The sequence below is a fragment of the Colossoma macropomum genome, unplaced genomic scaffold, assembly GCF_904425465.1.
Source record: "Colossoma macropomum unplaced genomic scaffold, Colossoma_macropomum, whole genome shotgun sequence".
Classification (NCBI taxonomy): Eukaryota; Metazoa; Chordata; class Actinopteri; order Characiformes; family Serrasalmidae; genus Colossoma; species Colossoma macropomum.
The window spans coordinates 50,032-76,198 of NW_023495319.1; the positions used below are offsets into that span (position 1 = coordinate 50,032).

At 41.1% G+C, this 26,167-nt stretch overlaps 1 pseudogene; it reads right to left on the reverse strand.

The window, feature by feature from the left end:
- Positions 1 to 398: 398 nt before the first annotated feature.
- LOC118801766 lies at positions 399 to 23,807 on the reverse strand (annotated as a pseudogene).
- Positions 23,808 to 26,167: the final 2,360 nt, after the last annotated feature.

Here is a 26,167-nt window from a genome sequence, read left to right on the forward strand (position 1 = left end):
TTAGAGTTTCATGAAATTGACATTGATTATAGAAATGAACTAAAATAAAAATTGACAAAATTTGGCTTTTGCTCAGAAAAAGGTCATTGAGGTCATGAGATGTTATCCCAAAAATGATGATGATGATGTTCAATATTTAGTTTACAGTGAACTTCTTTCACAGCGCGACTCTTTTTTGGTAGTAAAAATATATTTGCTAACCTGTTTAAATAGAGGTTGGAAAAAATGACTGTTTTTAAAGCATAAAACCAAGCAAACTGTATAAGTGGACCTCAGAAAAAATGAAAGACGTGAAAAATGTTGAATTTGGGCCTTTTAATGTTCATTTCTTCAATAGAGATTAAAAATTACAAACTTCTAGAAAGGTTCAGACAGTATGTACAGTTCAAATAAAAACAAAGAGCAGTGTTTTCCATTGGCAACCTATGATTTGAAAGTTAACAAAAGGGGGCGCTCTGACCTCTTTCCTTCCCTATGTGACATGATTCTTACAAACATACCAAAACACTGTCCGCTCACCTGACCCACCACCCAGAAGTTAGAAACTGCCCTCCCCAAAAAATGCACCTCCACATATAAACTCACATTCACAGGTTCCATTTCTTTCTACTTATTGATGACGAGACTGATGAGGAGAGTTACTGCACTGAGCCACAGACTGAGAGCCAGGCTAGCAGGGGGCGCCACTGCCCTGGACACGGCAAGCCTCAGGAAAGCGTAGTTGGTGTCGCTTGTCCCCGACTGCGTCACCTCGATGGTGAGGATGACCTCTGTGCCGTCTGTAGTGTTATCCGGGGCGCTGAGCACCACAACGCCGTTAGCCGTGCTGTCGCTACCTGTTGTCAGGGAGCTGGGGAACGTCATGTTGTACTGACCGCTGTTCCGGGCAGTGACGATGTAGTTAGTGTAGCTGCTGCTTGTTGCCACGGTGAAAGGGAGACTGAACAGCTGCCCTGGAAACCATGTTCCATTTCTCACAGCCTGAGGAGGATGGAAAACAGCTCTTTATAATGCATAGTCAAGGAACAACAGCTGATAGGAACGAAAACATGTATTTGAATAAAAATTATAACAATAATTATCTAAATAAAACATTTCACTATTGATACTGCATGTTTTAATATTTTTGATAAAATGACCATGCCTGTTCCTCAAACCAGTACTGGCAGGAGATGTTGCACTTCAGATCACTAGATAGTGCTGTTTTACTTTCTAGTCTAGAAGGGAGAAGATCTGCTCACTCACAACAACTCAAACCAGCAGGACAGGTAACAGAGTTATCTAGCATTAAACACTGAGTTATCTAGAGTTATCGAAGCATAAACACTGCATTTATTTACTGTTTCTGCATGGAAATTGCTTGCTTTCTGCAGATGGCACATGTATTATGTGAAAATGGCACGGTGGCGCAGTGGGTAGCGCTGTCGCCTCACAGCAACAATGGCCTGGGTTCGATTCCCGGCTGGGCGACTACGGTCATTTCTGTGTGGAGTTTATATATATATATATATGCCTTTGAAAATCAGGGTTCAAGTAGCCATTACAGTTAATGCCTACATGATGTCTTGCTTATTCTGTTCAGTCATAATATGGATGTGGACAACTGACCGACACACCTTTATAAGTTTGTTGGATGTCCCGTTCCAAATCCATTGGCATTAATACAGAGTTGCCCCACTTTACAGCTGTAACAGCCTCCACTCTTCTGGGAAGCTTTCTACAAGATTTTTGAGAGAATCTGTGGGAATTTGTGTCCGTTTGGTCAAAAGACCATCTGTGAGGTCAGACGCTGATGTTGGACGAGAGGTTCTGGCTCACAATCTCCGTTCTAGTTCATCCCAAAGGTGTTCAGTGGGGTTGAGGTCAGGGCTTTTGGCAGGCCACTGGAGTTCCTCCACACCAAACTGGTCACTCCATGTCTTTATGGAGCTGCTTTGTGCTCAGGGGCTCAGTCATGCTGGAACAGGAAAAGCTCTTCCCCAAATTGCTGACACAAAGCTGGAAGCAGATAACTGTGTAAAATGTCTTTGTGCTGCAGCATCAACATCACCCTTCACTGGAACTGAGGGGCCCAAACCCTGATAAACAGCCCAGCCCATCATCCCTCCTCCACCAAACTGTACTGTTGGCTCTGCATTCCGGTGGGTAACGTTCTCCTGACATCCACCAAACCCAGATTCATCATCAGACTGACAGATAGTGAAGCTGATTCATCACTCCAGAGAACATGTTTCCACTGCTCCAGAGTCCAGTGGCGGCGCTTTACAACCCTCCAGCCGACGCTTGGCATTGCACATCATGATCTTAGGCTTGTGTGCAGCTGCTCAGCCATGGAAACCCATTTCATGAAGCTCCTGATGCAGTTCTTGTGCTATTGTTGCTTCCGGAGGCAGTTTGGAACTCTGTAGTTAGTTATTGTGATACAGCAGAGGATTTTACATGCCACATGGTTCAGCACTTGGTGGCACCACTTAGTGAGTTCTTGTGGTCTACCACTTCGTGGCTGAGCTGTTGTTGCTCCTAGACGCTTCCATTTCACAATAATAGCACTTACCGTTGACGGAGGGCGGATCTAGCAGAGCAGAAATGTGCTTAATTTTCTATACCTGTTAGCAATGTGGCTGAAATACTTGAACTTAGTTACTTATTGATCACTATTGATGATGAACAAAATGGAAAATGATATTGTAATAAGATTTTCGGCTCTATCAGCCAGCTCTAATTTGACTTGTAGCGTTAGTTATTCTGAACATTCACAATAATGACCATAAAAATGTATGTGGAGTTGAGTATTCATCGTGGTGTGCGATGGACTCACCGTGACACCGATGTTGGAAGCTCTGTGCCGGGTGGACGACTGTCTCTGGAACAAATTATAGCCTGAGGTGGAGGAAGAGTTGATCTGACCAATGACGCGTACAAAAAACTCCCCTTTCGGCACTGTGGTCACCGTCACCAGATAGTCTCCGTTCCCCACGTCCTCCAGAAGGCCTGTGTAGAACCCGGAGCCTGAGGCTTCAACCAGGAGCACTGTTGTAGGCACCTCCGACCCCGAGCCAAGCATGGACAGCAGTAGAGTCACGTTTCCATCTAACATCAGGGAGAAAGAGAGAAGGAATGCTGTAGATAGTTCTCAGCAACTGTACAATCTGTTTGCTTTCCTTGTCCTGTTTTAAAGTGATAGTTCAGTGAAAAATCCCCAAATTCTCACCCTCAACATGGTCGATCAGTCAAGACAGTAAAACTAGGCTGTCTTGTGGGTTGTGAGGGTTGACTTACTGGCACGAGGTCTGCTTTTGAACACGGTGTAGCCGGGGTGAGGGGTCTGATAAACCTCCACAAAGTCAAACTGGAAGTTTATTGAACTTTTACCTGGAAACAAAGCAGATTTTGCAGTATTGATTATGTAGTTTGTTATGTAGTTATGCTGGGCGAATTAAGTGAGTTACAAAACACTTCCTTAAAATAAACCATAGGCCACAAGGACGCAAACCTTTTTAGATGAGAGGCACTTCATAGACCTGGCTTGTAACTCAATCAGTCACTAACTCACTCATGAAGATTCTCCACAAGAGTATTACTCAAGCAACTTTTGGTGCTTCGCATCAGCAACACTCTGTGTCCTTTTCTTCTCGCTGTAAGTAATTATATCTAGTAAAATGGTCGGACTCCATGGTAGATTCGCTTGTTTTAAGAAATAAATATAATGACGATATGTTTGGTTTAGGAAATAATGCATGAAACAAGTCAAGATGTCCTGGAATAGGTTCAATAATCTTAAAATATTCTAATAACGGGAAATATTAGATATGTTAATATAATTTCACTTGCTACAATGAAGGATGTATCTATGAATGTTACCAACGAGCGGAACGTTAAGCTTATTGGCTGTAACTTAATGAGCTGAAATGAAACTCGCCCCAGTTCTGTGACTTTCACAAAACCCCTCGGTGAGCTTGAGAGAGTTTTACCGGTGACTTTGAGCGTGTAGGGCTGAGTTGCGTTCATGTAGATGGTCCACACTCCTGCCTGGCTGGAGTTTTTGATTTGCACCATGTGGAAGTTCAACACACTCTGAATCACAGCCAGAGAACCGTCTGACTGACCACTCGACTGAGACTGACCTGTGAGGAGAGGACAAAACACAAGACCAGTCTTGTATATATTATTACATCAAAGCATGGTGTATGCATTGTGTGCTTTCAGGTCACAGACCTAGCAACCACCCGCAACAAAACTTAAAAGACACACAAAGTCATTTGACCAGCGGTGCGCAATCTTTTGCATAACACTGTATGGCATATAAATGTGTTTTTAGAATCTGTGAAGAAAAGAAAGTGGGAAAAAGATTAAAGAACAGATTGACAGTCAGTAACAATGGCAATTTAACATCAACCTTTCCTGAACCGTTTCGCTTTCTGTAGTTCCAGTGTTGCTTGCTGTTGATTTCTGTTCAGTGAGTCACGCCCGAGGGTCCGAGTTGTGAAGGGAAACGTGAATGGGATGCAACACAATAACACAAAATATGCTAATCGTAACATCTTTATTACAAACTAAGATCAGATTAACTGGGTTATTTGCAGTTGGTACAGACGCAGCTGTATCGCAGCCTTGTGAGGAGGTTTAGCTCGGGACGTGAATGCGCTTATCTCCTCACTCCCGGCTCCTGCTTTCATATTTATGAGTGTGGCATGAGTAGGGCATCATTAGACTGATTTGCATAATGTGACGTGTCATTGTACTTCGGTATGAAGACATGTCATCCGCGCCTATAGCACAGTTAGAGGGGGTGCTGCAGAGGCGGAACTGACCACGATAAAAATGATATTTTCACAGTTTGGTAGGATGTGTTTACATTTCAAGCAAGGCCGGCATATTTTATTATTACACAGCAGAGCATTTCAGCTGTTAATGACAAAAGAAGGTCTTAGAGAGGAGTTACTCTTTAACAACACTGGTTCCAAACTTATGGACAGCAGTGTAATGCATCACAGCTAGAACATTTAAAATAGTCTGGTCAGGAAAGACGGCTTTGGTAAAAGTTTTATGTTCAGAACAGTACAGTGTGTAATCACCAGAGGGAGCAGTGATGGTGAACTGTGTTGAATTTCCTGTTATGTAGAACGTCAGGTTTTTCACAGAGGAGTCCACCAGAAAGTAGTAAAATTCTGCTGTCCCCGGGTCCCTCACTGTCTGAAATATGGTGACCTGAGGAGACACAGGAGAGGTGGATTAACACAGATGTGGAACTGACATTAACATCATTCACCACAGTGGTTCTGGATGTTTATTACAGGAGCACAGAAATGCATGTACAGCAGCTCAGCTTCAGTCACCCAGATCAGATGAACTCTGTTGTCTCTCTGAGTGTGAAATGTTTCGACATTGTGTTGAGCTGCTGGTGAGCAATGAGGGGTGAAAGAAGAGGGGTGAGAAGGTTTTGGTGTCCACATTGTCGATGACCGTGAAAAACACCTACACTCAGCTGAAATAACTGCAATAAAGTCATTGTGATCATGTACTAATTGTGATGAATAGGCTATTATGTAATATTTGTGACGGATACATGTATCCACATTTCTATCCCATCATAATGTAGCTGACAGGGCATACAACACATACTGATTAACAAAAACAAGATTTGAGGGGCTAATCTGTTTCTGATTTGCATATCTGGCTGTCATATTTTATGAGTGCAGAGATGTTGAGAAGTGTTTTTATCAGTGTTGGGTTTACCAGAGAAGAGACGGCAGTGTCATTGATGGCGCTAGTAGTGTTAGCTAGCAGTTGACTGGGGACCTCGATGGCCAGTCCACCTGAGGCCACCGCTAAATCCTCGTACACCTGGTTCACTGGGTTGGAGAGGCTGCGAGTCGTATTAGTCAGAGGATTGGTCAGCACAAAATTCACCTGTTAACGCAGCAGAGATAAGAATTGTAATATGAATATAAATATCATTAGTACCAACTAATGGAGTTTAAGTGTTCTTTTGCCATATTTTAAATGCAAAACATGCAGTTACTTCAGCTACATTACTAATTATATAGTAATGTTGTTTTGACATTCAAAAAATGGCAATAATTTTTCATCATATTCAAATCATGAAAAAAAATCCTGTTGCACTTATAAACACAAATGTGATATTGAAGGTTTAAAATTTGCACTTTTAGCACAATTCCTCCATTTGTTTCAGTGAAGTCCAAAATAATTCATATAAAATTACAGCATGTTTTTGTTAGCATCAGAGATATGTGTGACTTCTAAGGATTGGTCTTATATGTAATCTTGGATGTTGGATTGGTATAAACAGCCTTTTTGTAGCTTTTGACTGTCTCTAAAATGTGTTCCTGGTTCTTTGGCTTGTCGTTTCCTTTTCTTGACCAATTTAAAGTGCTACTGTATATGCTGTCTTTTTATTGGTGGTACTTCTTTGATCAGTGTAGAAGAATTCTACACTAGCTATTAGCTAATTGGTTATGTTGATATTGTGCCACAGCATCTTGCTGCATGATCTTACACAGACAGCAAATAAATCCCACCCCAAATAGCAGACAGTTTTGGGCCAATTATGGCTTTCCTGGGTAAATGCTAGACATGCGGGTCATTATAGGGCCAGATCCTGGACAACTCCACATGGTTTTGCCTCGTCTCTACATTCGTATGACAATTCCGGCGTGAATGTTGTGGACCAGCAATGTAGCTGAGCCAGACTGGAGCCAAATTTGGGCCATATCCTTCAGTTCTACTCACTTTACAGTGCGTGGGCCAGAACTGGGCTGAGGAGTCAGTCGTACATTGGTCCAGAACAAACCAAGGATGTGGCCCACCAGTGGGCCAGACAAATTTTGCTAACTGGAACCATATCAAAACTTCAATCTAACACCAGTTTCTAAATGTTAAACGGCACTGCTAACCAGAAAAGAGTAACTGGTTAGCATTAGCTTAGCTAGCATGCTGCCAGCTGTGATTACTACAGAACAGGTTCAGTTCTGACTAACAGAAGCTTTACTGACACAAATTTAGATGATAACTCAGCTCTGAGGAAGCGAAGTCGAGTGGCTGATGTTAGAGGGACAGAACTTAATTAAACCTGTTCTCTGGTGTCTGGAGCTGGGGCCTCCCAGCTAAGCTAATGCTAGCCAGCTCCTCTCTCCTAGTTAGCTTAGCTAAAGAGATCCAAACACCCCAGTGGGGCGTCAATTCGACTACCTGGTGGTCTGCTATCACAAGTATCGATGAAACAAACTTATAACAACGAGAGCAAAGTCAACTGATTGGTGGTGGAGTGACAGAAAGCCGAAATTGAACCTGTTCTGTAGTGCTTTAAGCTAAGCTAACGCGAGTGTATGTTGCCTTCTACCTCAGTGTGGGCTCGGTTCTAGTGAACTGATGATTAAAAACACCCGTTTAGAGGATAAAGACTCATGTCTGAGAGCACATTCGAATGTCTGGTGACAGAAAGATAGAAACAGAATTGTTCTATGGTGCTTTGAGCTGAACCCTTCTGGTTTACACTAATGCTGGTGTAGTTATCCAGCTACAGGTGAAACCCACCGCAGTACAGTCTGTTTCAGTAACTGATGCTCAAATACCACCCATTTAGAGGACAAACAAGATGGGGATTCTGATGGATCAAACATGTTTGTGGTGGGTGGTGTGTGCATAGCTATTAGCCTGTTAGCAGTTAGCCACTCGTTTGTCCCAGACAGTGAGCAAATCAGTCCGCTGGTTTGATAAGTTCGGCACCCCAGTGACTATTTGCCGCTGCTGGTCCACCCAGATTACTGTCCTGCAAACAAGCTCTAACTAGTTTTTAATCTCCTCAAACAGATTTTAAATGCACAGAGACTTTTATTTTAGGAAATAAACTTAGACAAATATTACAAACAACACAGAGAAAAAAAATCATGACTATGCCTGATACGAAATGATTCTATGGAAAATGTTGCTAAAGCTGTGCTGGATTAATACTATTTGCTAATCTAATTTACAAAGTGTAAGTAAAGAAAAAAAGGAAGGAAAAATCAGTAAACTGGACTGTAAATGGGAAATGAGAGATGACAAGTGGACTTTTGTCTAATACTCTGCTTAACTGCCGGTGGACCGCCTGGAAAACACTGAGCAAAACGCCAGTGGTCCACCAGCTTTGCCATTAGCAGGCCGACAGTGGACCACTGTCCTCTTGCTATCAGGGCAGTAGTTTTCAGGGCTGTGAGTATTTTCTGATTTAGCGGTACAACAGATACTGTAAGCAGTCTCACAAGTCTGGATCAGCATGGGATGGCCCTGAGAAGCATTTGGCCATTAATACTTGCCGTGGACTTTGTGCTCTCGATCAGTGCCAGAACCGTACTTTTCATCTCAGTGTCTTTGGGTTCTGCATCGGTGAAAAGAAAGATCTCAGACGCCACAGGAGCAGCTGCAAGAGCGAGCTGTGGAGAGAGATATACAGATATTAGGACAATGTGTTAAATATGTGAAGTATGTTTTTGTGATACTGCTGTCTGAGGACATCAGTGTTTGTCTGCTCTGCCCTCAGAGGTGATAGCATCTGTCAAATACAGTCACAAACGATAATTATCCAACACTGAACTTGGTTAACCTGTTAACCTCTTTCTGCAGGCCCCCTGGTGGTCATTCCACCAGAAGAATGGAAACAGACTCGGATATTTTTACTTAATGTAATCAAGCTAAATATTTTGTCCCTGTAACTCTGTTATGAGATGAACTAGGACTCTGTTGTCTCTCTGTTTTGAGCTGCTATTGAGCAATGAAGGGTAAAAGGGAAGGGTGAGAAGGCCCCACTGTGAAAACTATTCATAGCTCTCCACAAAGACGGCCTTGCAGAGATAAAACAGACACAACTGCCGCTTCCTTCATATCAAACACTTCAGGTCAGCTTTTGTCTGGTTTTGTAAACCATTGAGATATTTTATCCATGTTATTGAAGAAAAACATTCTCACACTTACCTGACTCTCACCTTGAATCTTACTCACACTTAACTGACTCTCACCTTGAATCTTACTCACACTTAATTGACTCTCACCTTGAATCTTACTCACACTTAACTGACTCTCACCTTGAATCTTACTCACACTTAACTGACTCTTGACTCATACTCACACTTAACAGACTCTCACCTTAACTTCTTCTTGTGCTTAACTGACTCTTGACTCATACTGACACTTAACTGACTCTCACCTTGACTTGATTTTGCACTTAACTGACTCTTGACTCATACTCACACTTAACTCTCACCTTGACTTGTTCTTGCACTTAACTGACTCTTGACTCATACTCACACTTAACTGACTCTCACCTTGACTTGTTCTTGCACTTAACTGACTCTCACCTTGAATCTTACACTTAACTGACTCTTGACTCATACTCACACTTAACTGACTCTCACCTTGTATCTTACTCACACTTAACTGACTCTTGACTCATACTCACACTTAACTGACTCTCACCTTGTATCTTACTCACACTTAACTGACTCTCACCTTGACTTTTTCTTGCACTTAACGACTCATACTCACACTTAACTGACTCTCACCTTGAATCTTACTCACACTTAACTGACTCTTGACTCATACTCACACTTAACTGACTCTCACCATGACTTGTTCTTGCACTTAACTGACTTTTGACTCATACTCACACTTAACTGACTCTCACACTGGCTTGTCCTGACACTTTATGGCTGCTGTGAAAGGGTTAATTGCAAGTGTGTCTTTTTAAATCTAATTTTTAATGAACTAAACTAAGATAAAATCAGTCTGAAAACTGTAAATGACCTCAGTGATTTTTGTGTCATAATGTAAGTGGACTTCAAATGGTTGTGTCAGGTCAGTAAAAAAGCATGCAGTTGTTCGGGCTGTTCATTGAATTATACATGATCTAAATTCATTTCATACTGAAGGTTGTATTTTATTGTATTGTCTTTTATGATAATGTATATTATATTGTTTGGCAATGTTTTACAAAGGCAACAAGCCTCTTGAGGCCATGCATTACAGTGGTTTACCACCAGTATAGGCTTCAGCTGGAAGATTGTGGCTGTGTATGTACAGTAAGCCTTGAGGTTCTTTAACCATAAAGCTAAATGTGAAGCTGACTGGGGCTGTTTCGTTTCCATAATGCATTCATCGGACCACAAAACGAACCGTACGAGACCACTAGTGTCATTTTGTGAGTCGCCTGCTATAAAATTTCCATGCATCGTGACTGTTACATGATGCAACTCAACAGCAATCAAAGTTGGACAGAACACGTTCAGTAACTCCATCATAATGTAACATAATGTCATCCGCAAATGAAGTTTACATACTTGGAGCATTTTTCTTTTTCACCATTCTTTTTTCCTCTGTGTATATATCTGTCTTTTATCTATCGCTTTGGCATACTTTTCTATAAAATTGAGTTTTTTACCTGTTGTGTGCATTTGAAAGTGAATGTTTTTAGCGTATAGATTATAGCATGCTTGATGTCTCGCTCATCCTGTCCTAGAAGAACACTGAGGAGCACGTCTCAATTCTGTAATAGTAATAATTTTTGATCCTTTCCAAATAAATTTGAGCTCTGTATAAAGTTAGATGAGAGGTGGGTAATCCTAGTCTCGATCACTATGATTTTGTCATATAGAACATTTTTAACAGTGTGAACACTTTAAACAGTGTAGCCTTGAGTCCCCAAATGCACAGCAATTAACAGTATAGTAGAAGAATGACATTGTAGGAATCTATTAACTTTTGCTGTAATGATTTATACACAACCAGTGCAAATTAATACAACAAATTTGTTGTTCTGACATTTTAAAACAACACTCTTATGACACATAATGAACTGTACCGTACCCAAAGTCCAGACAGACTCATTTCAGGGATCATCTGCTCCTCCTCCGCCGGCAGAAAGAGCATTGACTTTAGTTTTGAACACATCAGGGTCTGTTGTTTTATCCACTGGTCCGAAACCTGTAGGTCATAATAAATTCAGGTAATTTAGGAGAAAAATGGAAATTTATTTGTAATATTCAGATTTACGGTTCATAGTTTCATTCAGAGCACCAGAATACATAAAATATTAAAGCCATGTGATAAATGCAGAAGTACAGAATTGTACAGGCCACCCCAGCCTACCTGGGTCGTTGAAGGGGACCAGGACGTAGGCCGAAGGTTCGTCCGCGGTGCCCCGCCTACTGTCGATGATGAAGGAAGTGATACGCTTGACCTCAGCGATTTCCTCTGCCATACTGGCTGAGGTGTCCACCACGAAACAGAGAACAGAGGACGACTGGAAGATCCCCATCAGTCTGGCAGATAAAGAAGACAAACAGAGAGAAGATAAACATCTAAACAGATTTGAATCTACATCAGCGTGTCTCTGTTTTTGCACCAACGCCTGGCTGTAAACTGAGTCTGTTTTTCACTAGGACCGGCTGTAACTTTACACCTTTACAACTTCACACTCTGACTCACTCCTAACAGACTCTTACCTTGAATCTTCCTCACACTTTACTGACTCTTGACTCGAACATGCACTTAACTGACTTTCACCTTGACTTATACTCATACTTAACTGACTCTTGACTCGTACTCACACTTAACTGACTCTAATCTTGACTTGTACTTGCGCTTACACGACTCAAATTGACCCTCACCTTCAAACATACACTTAACTGACTCCTGACTCTTACTCAGACTTAGCTTACTCTTGAATTGTAGTCACACTTAACAGACTGTCACCTTGACTCATTCTCACACTTAACTGTCTCTCAACCTGACTCTTACTCACACTTAACTGACTCTCACCCTGACTTTTACTCACATTTAACTGACTCTTGAATTGTAGTCACAATTAACTGACTGTCACCTTGACTCGTACTCACACTGAACTGACTCTCACCCTCTTACTCAAACTTAACTGACTCTCACCCTGACTCTTACTCACACTTAGCTGACTCTTGAATTGTAGTCACACTTAACAGACTGCCACCCTGACTCTTACTCACACTTAACTGACTCTCACCCTGACTCTTACTCACACTTAACTGACTCTCACCCTGACTCTTACTCACACTTAACTGACTCTCACCCTGACTCGTACTCACACTTAACTGACTCTCATCCTGACTCTTACTCACACTTAACTGACTCTTGAATTTTAGTCACACTTAACTGACTGTCACCTTGACTCTTACTCACACTTACCTGACTCTCACCCTGACTCTTACTCACACTTAACTGACTCTTGAATTGTAGTCACACTTAACTGTCACCTTGACTCTTACTCACACTTAACTGACTCTTACCTTGACTTGAACTTGCACTCACATGACTCAAATCAAATCAAATCTGACTCTTGCTTAACTAAAACTCAAATTGAATCATATTCATGCTTACTTGACTCGACTTAAATAATACTCACACTGAACTGACCATCACCTTGACTCATGCTCGCACTTAACTGACTCACCTTGACCTGTATTCACACTTAACACACTGACACGTACTTACACTTACATCACTCTCAACCTCACTCATACTGTTTAATCATTCAAGCAATCAATCAAAACCTGTTATGTTGATTTTTTTTTATTAGCTGCTGAATGTATATATATGTAAAACTTATAATAGAGAATATATAACTTGTATAACTTGTTTTCACTTCACTAAATGAACAAAACATGTGAGGGTTGTACAAACTCTGGCATAGAACTTTAGCTAATGTTACTGCTTGGAAGCTGAAGGTCTCACTGCGGCCGTTTAACTGTAGTAACTGTCTTCAAGTCAAGAAGGATAACAAGCTAAAAGCTAAAGTTGGAAAGGCAGCCACCTGGCTATCTGCATACCTCACCTTAGTTTGGCTTCTAAAACCACATCACATGTTCCTGGAAATAATTTCACATGGCTGCTGTCATTCACTAATCCTCTCTGATTCAACACAACGCCTGATAGCTCATTTCTCTACCTGAGGAATTCAAGGTCTCCTGCTGCTTCTCTGATGTCCTGCAGGAGGTCACTGGTGGCTGCTGTGGCCACGTCTGCTGCCACAAAGTGGAGGCTGCCGTGAGAGGCCGTGGTGCCATCTTTGTTGATGCCACCTTTGGGCTCCGTAGTGCTGGTCTTGTCAAGTGATCCTCCATGGCTGCACTTTCCTGTCCATTTCAAGTCAGTCAGAAGAACATTCAGAACATTTTTGGCCCTCTGAAAATGTCATGCATGGCTTTCTTGCCTCACGTCATTAACAGCACCTCATTAAAACATGCAAAAAATTCAGTGAAATGTGGGAATTTTCATGTTCTGGAAACTTGATGTTTATTTATTGAGTGTAATTTTCTGTTAAATATATTTTCTGCTTTGAAAAATGAATAACTTGTACTTAATGTCTGTTTTGACTGGAAATGAATACATAAAATTGTTGTCTCTGGAATTTGCACACTACTGTAGACAGTGTTGTATGAACACCTTTATCCTTATCCTTAACTAATTCTGATGATTTGTGGCTCTGTTTGCCCTTCAGCTGTTAACCTTTTCTGGATAAAAGACCCCCTTAGGCTACAAAATACTATCCAAGTGTATGGAAGTCTTGTGGAATTAGTGTTCACGTCTTAGATGAGCTGACATGGACTGAGCACACCACACAGGTGGTAAAGAAGGCGCAACAGCGCCTCTTCCACCTCAGGCAGCTGAGGAGGTTTGGCATGAACCCCTGCATTCTCAGAACATTCTACATATGTACTGTGGAGAGCATTCTAACAGCTCCATCACCACCTGGTATGGAAAATGCATGAGCAGAAAGCTCTGCAGAGGGTGGTGCGGACAGCCCAGCACATCGCCGGGGTCCAGCTTCCAGACCTCCTGGATTTATACCTATTTATACCGATTCTAAAGGACTCCACCCACCCAAGACGCCTTTTCACTCACTTTCACACCTGTGTAAATGTGATGTGACTAAACCTGATTTGATTTGATTTGATTTGATCAACTGTGTGGAAATGGAAGATGAAACTGCACAAGCACTGCCTAGACAAGGTCATCCCTCAAAACTCTAAGCAAAAAGGGGGCTCTGTGAGGGAAGCCACAGAGAGGCCAGCAATCCATATGGAGGAGCTACAGAGTTCAGTGGCTGAGACTGGAGTGAAGATGCACCAGCCAGCGATATCAAGAGCTCTGCATACAACTGGCTGGTATGGGAGAGAGGCTAGAAAGAAGCCATTACTAAAGGAAAAACATATGGAGTTTGCCAGAAAGCTGTAGAGTGACCCAGCTAAAATGTTGAATAAGGTTTTGTGGTCAGACGTGTGGCGCAAACCTAAAACTAAACCTTGGGAGAAACTTCACCTTTTTGCAGGACAGTGATCCCAAGCACAAGACAACACAGGAGTGGTTTAACAACAAAAAGGTGAATGTTGTACAATGTCCAAGACAAAGTCCAGATCTCAATCCTGCCAAGAATCTGTGGCACAGTTTGAAAGCTGCAGTCCACAAGCGTCTAAAATTGACTTTAAGAGCACATTGGTTAGCAATAAAAATACTGTCCGTCATTCAATCTGATGACCTTTAAGAGGCTACTTTTACTTTTTCGCTTATTTCTAGCATATGACTTGTGAAAACAGTAGTTCAGTACCTTTGGGTTTGGAAGGGCTCGTCAGGCTGAAATATCCAGAAGTCAGTTTCTTCTGGGTGATGATCGTGTCCAGAATGTTGCCCGTGCAGTTGTCACTGCAGCTGCTGCATGTCGGGGGTGTTCACGTCTGAAATAAACACGAGACACATTTAATTTACATTCATTCTTATAGATAAGAAATATACTTATAAACACAGATTCACAAATACCTGCAAGGTTTTCAAAAGGCAGGCTTGGCTTGATGAGGGTGGAGTACGGAGACCTGTTTCCCAGTTCAATCCAGTTACTGTGACTGTAGAAATCCTACAACATCAGCATAAAGTCAGTCAGTTACAGAACTAAACAAAGCAAAACACTGTTTAATGTAGTTCTGTTATGTTTTTGTCACATTGGTGAACACATAATAAAAACCACCTGGAACAATTTAACTAACTAAGCTGTCTCTAATTCTGAGGCGATCTGCCAAGATGCTCCAAGAATATAGATTTATGTAACATCCAGTACTTAATCTGTATTTTAGCATTTCACCGATGCTGACTAACATGACACTGACACTGAATGCAGTTCACACTTTAAAGCCTGTTCTGCATCTGATTTTTAGTGTTTTCATCCCCCCCTCAAACCCTGTCAGCATCTGAGAGAGCAAGTGCTCAAGTACGCCCCCTGCTGGCATGTGTAAATGTTTGGCTATTTGTCAGCTAGTTTCTTGTTAGTGAGCTGTTTCTCCAGCCTTGTGGTTATGGTTATTTTCACATACCCATAGATTTATCACTCTGTAGACATTAGCTGACGTGATCATACTCTGACAGTTGTGAAGCAATTTTTCCGCAAAGAATTTACATACTTCCAGATTGTTCTGAGTTTTCTGTTCTCCAAGAGTTCCTGAATTTCAAATTTAGGCAACTATGACAAAGATAAAGTGACACACCTTTCTATGACATGATACAAACACAAGCATTTCTGAAATTGTCTGTAAGGCAATAGTGGAATTTGTTTTACCTATTGTTTACGCTCCTCCTTTTCTTGTAAAAAGTGCCAATTCATAGCAGCTGTAGCTAAAGCACAGTCAAGTGATGACTGAACAGACATTCAGTGACTGAGTATTCCTGAAGGAGTGGAAATACGTTTGCAGTTTTTGAAGAAGTAAATTGTATTTAGTCTTTTGCTGGTCAAAGAAAATTGGTTTTTGGAGACGCTGGTGCAGTGCCGTAAATGACCACTAACTGTCGCAACATCATCTACTGTTAGTCGTCTTGCAAAACGATTGTTTTTTTTTAAAAATGCACCCATCTTAGAAAACATTAAAGATGAACGACAGGACAGTCAATTTGTTATGTTATGATATACGTCCACAAAACAGCAGTACGTTCAGGGTACGTGGGCATTTACCCCCCATTCACTCACTCAGAGCCTCTGGTCTCCCTGCTTGCACTCTTCAGATAACAATGCAAACTCTACACATGATTCTGTACAATTGTGTGCAGAAAAGTCAGGTACATCATTTCATGTCCATGTCATGTCACGTTACCTGTAAGGTGTGCAGGGTCTCGCCCAGCCGCTGTCTCGCGTACCAGTAGTTCTTCAGTTTGAGGCTGGCCTTCACCAGAGAGACTCCCTGCGTGATCAGGTTTCGTGCTTTTTCAAAGCTCTCATCATCAAAATGGTATTCTGCGTCGAACACGTGTCTGCCGTCCACCCAGGCGTTCATTGTGCTGACATAACTAATGATGAGCTGTAGCATGGAGGCTGAGGCAGGGGAGCGGCAAGCTTCCGCCAGAGACTCTGCGGTCAGCGGGTTAGGCTGCAGAAAAGCAGGTAACACTTTATTTGGCTGGTCCACTGTAGATGTGTAGCTTGTCATTGAATTACATAAAAACAAAAATAACTTTAATCTCCGTTCAAAATCTGATTCGAATTTTAACTTAAATGTCTAAATTTTACCATAACCTGTGGGCAAACAAATCAAGACATCCCTTTTTCTCCTCAGTTAATGTCTTCAAACAAAGTATTTGAAGTGGTTTCATGGGCAGGATTTTGTACATCGAACACACCTCTGACAGAATCTGCATTCCTGAAATGTGAATGTTAGCTTTCAATAGTATTTCACTGTTAAGAGTTGGGATGGTATGAAAAAAAACAAAGCAGTGATTAGTAAATTCTGTTTGAGCTGTTTTAAATTGAAAACGGTAACAAATGCAATATTTGATGTTTTACATTTTGAACTTATTTATATTATACTAATATAAATGTATAGTAAATATATGCTTATACTAAATTTGATGCCTGCAACACATTCCAAAAAGTTGTGACGGGAGCATGTTTACCACTGTGTTACATCACCTTTCTTTTTAACAACAGTCAGCAGCTGTTTGAGGACAAAAGACACAAACTGATCCAGTTTTGAAAGAGCATTTTTTGCAATTTTCAGTGGGAGACAGTTCTGAACTGCAGGCAGGTCAGTCTAGCACCCACACTCTCTGGTGTAACACATGCAGAATGTTTCTTGGTGTGTCATGTTAAAATAATCATGGACGTCCCTGAAAAAGACGGCGTCTAAAAGGCAGCATATGTTCCTCCAAAATGTGTTCAGTGTTAATGGTGCTTTGAACAGGAGAGTGTGAGGAGCAGAGCATGCTTATGGTCTGAAAATCCAGAGTCACTTCACTGACTCAAAAGACCCCAGGCGCTTGTGGCAAGGTATCCAGTCCATCACAGACTACAGGTCCCCCCCCCACCACCCTGCGATGACGACACTGACTTCCTCAACACACTCAATACTTACTTCAGCCAATTTGTGGAAAAGAACACTACCACAGTAATGAAAGCCCCTCTCAGTCTGGGCGACAAAGTACTCTGTCTCAACCCAGGTGATGGGTCAAGCCATGGAAAGCTGCAGGTGCTGATAACATACCAGGGTGTGTACTCAAGGAATAAACATGCCTCTGTCCCAACTTTTTTGAGCATGCTGCAGGAATCAAATTTGAATATTGTATATTTACAAAATAATACAGTTAAGTTGGTCAGTTAAAACATTGGAAATCTCTTCTTTATACTTTTGTTAGTTAAATAAAGATCTCAGAGATTTAACAAATCACATATTCTTGTTATTATTGCATTTTACAAAATGACCCAGCATTTCTGGAAATGAGGTTTGTACAACAAAAAAGAAATGGAGAAAAAAGAGCCGACATTCTTAACTGAAGAGGTTATGGAGTCTGAGGTATTGTGGACTGGACACTTGGCGGTTCTCATATAAATATCACTATCTTTACATATTTGAGATGACTAATCAAATTTGTTGTGCCTCCATGGTATACCAGTCTCTTATTATAAAATTTCCACCGAGTATTTTTCTTAATGTGTAATAATTCAAAGTGCAATGGCAGTTCTGTCTGAAGGTTTTTGCTAATGATAGTTGGTTTAGGCTACAATTGCTGTGGCTTTCAAAAAGATATTGGTTTAAATGCTAAATAGGGAAATGACTACCAATATTACAAATGAATTCTCAAAATTATTTGGGCCCTATAATGAATAAAGAACGCTGTATGTAATAAAGCTTAAACTGACTGGAGTTCAGCTTCAGTAAATATCAGTCTTGCATAAACATATGGAATGTGTAGAATCCTGAACTCAGCACACCATGAAAATAGATGTTTTTATTCCAATCAAAAGTGAAAGTCATTGTTTTGTTGTTAAGGGCTTATTTTTTAAAATCTCACCATGATCAATATCACCACATGGGCTGAGGGATACTTTGACAAACTGTTATCAAAGAGTCAAGCACGTCAATAAGCAAGTCCAGAGAGGTCGGCTGACTGGGTGTTGTTGACTTTCTGGGTGTTGTTGATATATAACTTAACCCATTCATAGTACAGTCTTAACTCACATTTGTGAGAGCAGCATTTTTCTGCTGTGCAGCACATTTAGCATGGTGTACTGCTGAGTTTTAACACAGTCCCCATTTCTATTAAAATTAACATCATAACTTTTTAAAACTTTTAACTCAGCTGATGCATACCCTTAAAAACCCAACTGAGTTTAATTAGATGATTTAACAGGTATAGAAGACCATGCAAATAAAGTGGGACAGTAAAATTATATGGTCCATTGCCCTATATGAGTCACATATTCTACTGTACATACTCTTTCTTTTTTTCAGTGTTCTTATTTCTTCATACATTTATTTATTTTGGGTACTCACATGAAGTTTCTTTATTTGTTTATTCCATATCTGGAATGAATCACAATTACTTAAAACAATGCTGTACATAATAAGGCTTTACCTGACTCTGGAAACCTGCCACTGGATTTCAGCTTCAGTAAACTTTAACATCTAAACACATGGAATGTGGCGAATCCTGAAAGCTCACTCAGCAGACCGTGAAGTATTTTCACTACAGCTTTGCAACAGTGGTGGCCTTTTTTATTATGACCAAAACTGAAAGTGTCATGTCATTAAGGGCCTATTTTATAGTTTAAATAACCAAATATGAAAATAACTATCTATTACAGTATGATGATGTCATTTAATGTGTTTATATGCTGCATATCATGGTGCTTTTAATCATAGCAGTGTTCCCTTCCTTTGTCACAACAGATGTTGTATGTTGTATGTACCTTAGATATTTACAACGATTCTGTTCTGATCAATTTAAACCCAAGGCATTAATAGAGAATAATAATAGTAATAAGCTAAATATATACAAAATCATGTCACTACTGAAACACAGAGCCTTATTTTAGCCACGCCCCTGCATTTTAGAGCAGGAAGTGAGGCTGCATCCCTGTCCCTCATGGCCACATGGTGAGCAGTTAGATCCCATTGTTTTGAAGTAAACATGTCCCAAAGTCTGAAAATCAGTGTGGGACAGTAAGAATTGTCACTAAATGATATGATAATTTTATTTGTGCACAGCTGTTCAAAGCTGTGTTTGCTGGTCATGTACTGGCTAGCATTTTTGAGTTCTGCTCAAAATGAAACACTGAAAACACTAGTTCAGTAGTGTTCAGTAGTGACAGTCACTGCTGAAACATTTGGTAAAGTTTAGCAGTGTTATGATTGTTTTGGTAGTGACAAAATGAAAAGTTCAGTCATTTGTGTCAATAATATAAATATAATTAAGGTATAGAGTCGCTCAAAGCAAAAACGTTTTAAATCTTCTCTAAATCACAATTTGACTTTGAACCAGTTCAGCAGAATGATACATTTACATTTATACAAGTTGCAGGTGATCTAAAAAGAACAAGAAGGATGGCCACGCTTGAGTAGACGCTGCAGCTTTTCCGTGTCACAGCAAAGCTAATTTATAGGTTTATCTTATGTTATTGTGTGTTTTCCACATTCAGTTCATCACTGGACCAACAGAAACATGTGTTGCACTGAAACAGTCAAGTACAGCAGTGCAACACTCCTAGGAATTAGAGGAAAATGCAGTGTTTCACAGCTATTCGCACTACAAGCAGAGCTACTGGAGGAGCTAAGCAAAGCTGGCCTTCTTTGGATGTCATGCCCAGTCACCACGGTCTGACCTGAGCGACCCACCAGGGGCGGAGGCACAGGAGATGGTGTGAGTGGAAACACAAATTGGTAGACATGCTGGAGTTGGAGTTAGGCTAAAATCTAACCCCACCAGGTTGGCCGTATCCTTGCTATTTCTAGCCAACGTTTGCTTGCTCGACAACAAACTCGCTCAGACTCAGAACTACTGCGCGTGGGATGAGGGACTGCTGCATTTTAATTCTGCCTGAAATGTGACTTCACAGCAACATCCCAATGCAGCAGTCAGGCTGGACGGACTAACCTGCTTCCTTGCGGACAGAGACCTATTGTTCAGGAAACCCAGAGGAGGCGGACTGTGCGTCTACATGAATAAAAGTTGGTGTACAAATGCTTCTGTGATTTCTAGCCACTGTAGTGGAATACGTAACAATAAAAGCAACAACCCCATTATTTACAGAGAGAGCTCTCTACCATCTTTATCCTTGAAGTTTACATAATGCTGGCACCGTAGCCGTCTATGTTGGGGTCGCTCTGTGATGCAGCCAGCTCAGTTCAAAACAAACACCCTGAGACTTTCATTAATGTCGCAGGCAACCTCAACCACGTAAATTTGAGGAACATTGTCCCTAAATTTTACCAACATGTTTCTATACCAACAAGGGAAGAGAATACACTGGACCATGTTTACAGCAACACAAAAGGAGACAAAGCTGTTCCCCACCCCTACTTCAGACTCTCTGATCACAACAGTGTGATGCTGTTCCCTGCTTACCAAGCACTGCTGAAAAGAGAGAAACCAGCCACGAAAATCATCAAGGTGTGGCCAGAATGAGCAGTTTCAGCACCACAGTACTATTTCAGCTGCACTGACTGGAGCATGTTCGAGGATGCTGCTACATGGGGGGATTACACAGGGCCAAGTCCTCCAGACTGATGAGCAGAATCTGTTGGACTGCTGAATGGATCTACCCGATGGACCTTCAAACATTCTCACTGAACTGCGACCTCAGCCATACTGCTCACTTTATCTGTTGCACTCTAACTTCCACACTCAGCCACTTTACTGTGAAACTGTAATCTCACTCACTTTATATGCACAGTCACTTTGTGACGTGGTAAGGAGGTGAGGTGGCGGGATGCAAGTGTGAGTTGCTTTTATTCAAATTAGAGTTAACAGAGTCCAGAAACTGAGAAGCAGGTCTGAGGTTTGGAGGACAGACAAGTCTATAATGAACCAAAACCAAAACAACAAGGTCAAAGAAAACAGGTGACAGGGTAACATCTGAACAAACACAGGGGGGTATAAATACACTGGGGGGAAACAAGAAACACCTGGGACTAATGAGGGGGCGGAGCTACAGGCAGGTAGAGCAGATAACAAGGGGGCAGGACCAGCACGTGGCACAAGAAAACAAAAGGCACATGGCTACAAGAGAGGGGAAGAAACAGACACAGTCTGGAACGAGGAAGGAAACCGTGACACACTTTAGTCTGTACACAGTCCACAGTGTTATTAGTCCTTGTTATTGCATTACAAAACAACTGTCACTGCTGCTGTGGACCAACAGATGGTCTGTTTTCTCTATTATCTTGTGCTCAATGGCTGTACAGTTGTAGTTATGGTATATTTAGAGAAAAATGTAATGTATAGTGCTTGTCTAGTTTGTATCTATTGTGTTTGTTGTCTGTCTGCTGCTGTTCTGGGTTAAATGTAGCACCGTGTCCTGGAGAAACTACATTTAATTCCTCTCTCAACACATCTGTGATGAGAAGAAATGCGAATAAAGCTCACTTTGACTTTGACTTTTTCACTTTATCATAACCGAGCTGAAATGTTTACTTCCACCCAGCTTATGTTTAGGACAGCACTATTTTTCAAATGCACTTTTTCCCATTATTATTTTCAAGAATTCCTATTGGCTTCATGTGAGCTGAGCTGAGCTGAGGTTTGTTTTGACTGTTTTCCCACCTGAACGAAGGTTCCACCCTGTTGCAGAATGAGGTCCCTGCACACTTCTGCTGATTTCTGTAAAATAGCTGACACTGTGATGTTTTGGTGGGTATTAGATGATGTAGAAATGATTTTAAAAGCTTGAATGTTCATCTGAGCGATGAGGGACAGGAAGAAGAATGCGGTGAAAATGAGTCTTGGAAACATTTTCAGTCCACCTGTGAAAGAAACAGAAAATGGTGTCGACATACAGTACTGTGTAAAGAGTCCACCCTTCATTCATTTACTTTAAAGTCAAAATGATGAAGTACTGGTTCGTTTGTTTTTCAGCGTCTGAAAAAAATCTGAAACATTTCAAAACTGCAAAGAGTTTCAGGCACCTGAGAAAATTATATTTAGAAAGCTGTTTATCTGGACAGAAAGAGCTTGTTTGCTCAGAAAAGCACTAATATTACAAAAAATATTACTAATAAACAATATTTATACAATAAGTATTGATCATATGTAAGTCAATCTGTTTGTTTAACCATTTCCAAACCTCTCCTCGAGGAAGCCCAGTATTATTTGTAGTTATCATCAAATACTTTATCTAATTAATCCTTCATTAAATTAAATCAGAAACCAAACCTGTGTATTAATTCTAAAGTTATGTGTGTTCTTTCTGGCAAAAACTCACTTTTTGCCAAGATAATGGTTTCAAACAATGTGAGACTTTTGCTCAGTACTGTGTGTTTAATAAAAAGTACACAGAAACCTCAGCAAATAAATCTACTATCAGCTGTGTGAGTCAGTGAGTCACTGTCTCCCTTTATTCCAGCTTCCATTGTTTTCAGGAGACTCACTTTCAGTTCCTCAAAGAATCTGCAGACACACCTCCAAAGTTCAGTCTTAGAAGCTGGTTGATCATTTTCTGAAGTAATCAAACTCATTCAGTGGTGTTGAGGTCTGGACTCTGGGATGGTCACTCCACTGTTCTGATAATAGAAGCTTCTATAAATCTGACATATTTAGCTTGTTTGAAATATGTTTTTTTTTCTGACACTGGAAAATGAAGAACTTGTACCTAATGGCTATTTTGACTGTAAGTTAAATAAATGAAGGGTGGTCTCTCACATTTCTACTTGCTGTATAACTGTATTTCTATGTTTGCTTAGGTACAGGATATTTTGACCTTGACCACCACTGATATTTACATACAGGAAAATATGTATGTAAGTATGTATGTTAATTATGTTTAAAAATGTGACTTTTGCTTTAGGGCATCGACATATTTAATAGCCTCTGCCTTATAAGCTCTATTACTTAAGAATGTTTAATATCAGTGTTATAAACTCTTTAAATACTTTATTTAACATTTATGCAAATATAATATTTCTGTGCCTGTTTTCGTTTTAATATCTACATGTTGCAGCATTTCAGTTGCAAAGTGACTCATAGCTAATACAGAACTGTCTGATTTACCGTGAGCAATTATGGCTTTAGAAAAGCAATCAGTATCAGTAATTTATACTGAAAATAATGACTATCAATCATATGTCACTGACAAAAATATGTTGATGCATTATATTTTCTTCTTGTGTAAATGATGTAGTTTCTTATCACCACCACAACCAATAGAAATGTACTAGTATATATGTTACCGACTGCATTCTGGCTGTTAAAACAATCATTGTTTCTTACCTGAGAGGTCAGATATCTCGAGATGCTGTGTGTAGCCTTAAATTCAGGAACTGCATATCTGTGATTCAATGGGGAAAACAGAAAGTGTGAGTTGCCCTTTTATGCGGTCTTGGGGAAGGAGGTCCTCTTCAGGGGTGTTGGCTCACCTTTCCAGCTTTACATTATTTCTAAGCTGTTTCATAAAAAATGCCTACAGACCTGTTCTGAGGAACATGAGGAATGCTGGGATGCATTTTTCTGTTGGCTAACATATACACTTTTTGATTTCACCACATGATAATCCTAATCCTAATCTAAACTTCAACTCAAAATCTAAGCCTGATACTAAACTTAATCACTAATCTAACTACAACCTAAAATCTAAACCTGACACCAAACTTTATATTAATCTTAACTTCAACCCAAAACCTAAATCTAATACTAAACCTAACCCTAATCTTAACTTCCATCCAAAAATGAAACCTAACCTAGGGTTTACTTCAACCCAAAATCTAATACTAAACCTAACTCTAATCTTAACATGAAGCTAAAAATAAAGCTAACTCTAATCTTAACTTCAACCCAAAATCTAATACTAATCTAATACTCAATATTCTAATAGCTCAGCTAATAAAATAATAAAGCTAATTCCATACTAGAACAGTAATGCTAACCAGTCAGCACTCAGTAGCAGTAATGCTAACCAGTCAGCACTCAGTAGCAGTAATGCTAACCAATCAGCCCTCAGTAGCAGTAATGCTAACCAATCAGTCCTCAGTAGCAGTAATGCTAACCAATCAGCTCTCAGTAGCAGTAATGCTAACCAGTCAGCACTCAGTAGCAGTAATGCTAACCAATCAGCACTCAGTAGCAGTAATGCTAACCAATCAGTCCTCAGTAGCAGTAATGCTAACCAATCAGCCCTCAGTAGCAGTAATGCTAACCAATCAGCCCTCAGTAGCAGTAATGCTAACCAATCAGTCCTCAGTAGCAGTAACGCTTACCAATCAGCACAGTAGCCGCATTGGCCAATAAGAAGTGGCCAGGTTGCCCCTAAACTGGTGATTTTCTGAAAATGTGTTCAAACCTGTACTGAGAAAATGAGGACTGGTGAAATACTTTTTGGTATCCAAAAGTTTATCTATATTTTATATGCACTTTTGCTTTCTGAGCAAAAGAGAGCAGCATACCTTGGAGCTTCAGATCGAGCAGTGTCCAAACTTTACTTGAAAATTTTGCAGTTAGCAGGCCGCTAACCCCCTCACGCCTCTCCCTCTTATTTTGTTTTCTCCCTCTCTCTTTCTCTGTCTCTCACACAGATACTTCCTCAGCCCATCCACCATGGCGTCCCCCCAAGAACGAGCTCTCCAGGCACTGAGCTCAGAGTTTGCCCAGCTGGACCGGCAGATCACCGCCCTCCTAAAAAAGCAGAACGAGCTCCTTCGGCAGAAGTCAATGCCCGAAGCCGACCGGGAAGTTTCCCCCTCGGTGGTTGCACCAACCTCGTCTTTTCACACACTGGGAGACGCCATTGTCACGCCAGCCCCACATGGACCCTGGGAATGCCAGCGCCGCAGAAGGCCTTGCAGACCCTCACCACCGCCCCAGCCGATATTCACCTCCTGCAACTGTTTCGCCGCCCTCAGTTCACCGCCTAGGCCCTCACCTACGTCCTGGGCCTCCTTGCCACCTGCCCCTAGCCAAGCGTCTCTCTTTGGCTCTCAGCAGAGGTAACGCCTTCGGGACAATGGTTATCCATGTCGGGACCAACGACATCTCCGACCGGCATAGTGAGGTCCTGAAGGAGCACTACCAGACGCTGCTGGACACTGCCAGGAGGAAGACGGACACCAGGATCATCATATCTGGACATCTTCCCACATACAGGAGGGGATCCGAGCGCTTCAGCAGGCTCTTCGCGCTGCAGTCTTGGCTCCACGGCTGGTGCACCCTTAACGACTTGGGCTAGGTGGACAACTGGGCCTCGTTTTGGGAACAGCCAGCGCTCTACCGCAGGGATGGGCTTCACCCTAGTCATCTCGGATCTGTTGTCCTCTCTAGGAACATCGAGAGGGCCATCCACTGACTACACAGTGAAGGCCACGTAAGTAGCGCCAAAAGTAGAAACGCTACAGCTTATAATGTTAGGGTTAGTACTGAAAATAAGACGATTACTAGCACTTACACTGTAAATAAGGCAAGTGCTGATAAAAATACTTATTCTATAAATACAAATGCTCATAGGTTTCTCCTAATTGATACTGTGTCTGTTCACCGAATAAAACAAAGCATCAAAAAGCCTCAAAATGTTTGCTCTAGTAACTTTATTAATATTAGACCAGTTGTACTACTCTGCAATGACCGCACCTTTGGTCTAAAACTAGGACTGCTTAACATAAGATCTCTTATATCTAAAGCCATCATTGTT